Below are 1,827 nucleotides of genomic sequence, written 5' to 3'. Positions count from 1 at the left end.
TTAAATATATTATGTGAATTGTATTTCAGGAAATCACACTTACCCCTCATACCTTATCGTCTTATATTCAAAGCATAAGACCATGCAAAAAGACGCTCAACCAAAGAGAAGAAATGACAAAGCATCAAAGGAAGACAAGACAAGCAAAGAAAGTCAAATATGCTATTGTAGTGATAGTTCGTTTGAGTAAGAGAAAAGAAGAACGATCACTATGATATAGTCTGTGAAATTAAAGTCAAAGCTATAAGGTAGACTATACAAGCAAAGGAATGTCAACCCTGCCAGATCGTCTGACCAAAGGAAGAAAAGAAAAATCAAAGAGCAAGTAGAGTCAAAGCTTTATGTCAATTATTGCAAGATCAAACGAATATATCAGATTGTCTGAGAAGACTGCATTCGACATCCACATTCATCATCTATCTCAAGGACTGAACGAACGAAGCAATGATCAGAGAATGAGCGCCAAAGGAATTTGAAATACATCTATGACAAGCTTGAGGAGAAAGTCAAGTGCAAAGAATCAAGTGACATACTATGAAACACGTTGATTAAGGAAACAAGTACAAAGATGTCATCATCAAGGTTTCATCTTTCTATCTCATACAAGAAATGGACAAATGGAATACAGCTTCTTGTCTAGGCAACACACTTCAAGACAATCCATCTCCAGAAAAGAAGCTGCAATTAATTGGTCAAAACTTATCTCTAAACTTCTAGTGACCAACATGAAGAATGAATGAAGCAAGGAAACATCGTTTGAAGAATAAGAAGAACGATGAAGAAATATCGTTTAAAGAAAGATGACAGAAGCAGAAAAGAATTGAAGCAGATCGTCTGAGTGGAACAAGGTTTATCAAATGATGAAAGTTGCAAAGTCTAAATAATAATCGTTGAAGACTAAGAAGCAAAGAGCTCAGAATAGCTTCTTGGTGAAGTTTTTCAAAGTCAAGATCAATGTTCTGACAAAGGAGAAAGCATAGCAAGAAGTACAAAGGTGTCACTATCACATTTCCATATATATACACCAACGGATAGAAGTTCATACCTATGCTACCTATAAGCTGATAAAATACATCTTTTCGATAAAAGGTCTCAATCAAATAGTACTATGCCAGCAATACATCAGAATCAAGTACATAAACTAGTAAAAAAAGTTGTCTAAACCATCCTGAGTAAATATAAGGTAAAATCATCATAATTTTATATGATTAAATAATATTTTGACATGTTTCGTGAGTTGAAATTATCTACAATATATGTTAAAATGTTACGGGTTCATATAAAATTAAAGTGATTTTACCCCATCATTTTATAGGTTTTTTTTTGTTTGATACATCGGAAAGATAAATTGCACCCGCCAGGAATCGATCCCTCGACCTCCCCCACTCAATCCATATGTTCCCCCAGCTCCTACCACTTGAGTTATTCTACGGGGACCATCATTTCATAGGTTTAAGTATGTAGGCATCGGATTATAGATATAACTAGCGGAGTGATCCATGCAATGCACGGGTGACTTTTTAGTATAAAAAATCTAATCTAAATATTGTGTAATATTATATTTTTGCAACTCTTTATAATTTGTAAAAATATATAATGGTTGTTAGAAATACTTATTTAAAGTTAATTTTTTATCGGTTTTAAATATTAGTATTTTGGATGTTAATGTTAATTGAGAAAAATCTTTTGAATGATAATTTTTTTGAAACCAAAATATATTTTGCATAAGGTATTTCAATTTAAAATTCTAATAATAAAAGAAATTACATCAAGGGTTTAGAATAAAAATTTACTCAGTAATTGTCTTTGGCAATAAGGATAAAAATT

Source organism: Lotus japonicus, chromosome 5, assembly GCF_012489685.1.
Source record: "Lotus japonicus ecotype B-129 chromosome 5, LjGifu_v1.2".
NCBI classification, from domain to species: Eukaryota; Viridiplantae; Streptophyta; class Magnoliopsida; order Fabales; family Fabaceae; genus Lotus; species Lotus japonicus.
This window is presented reverse-complemented; position numbering follows the sequence as displayed.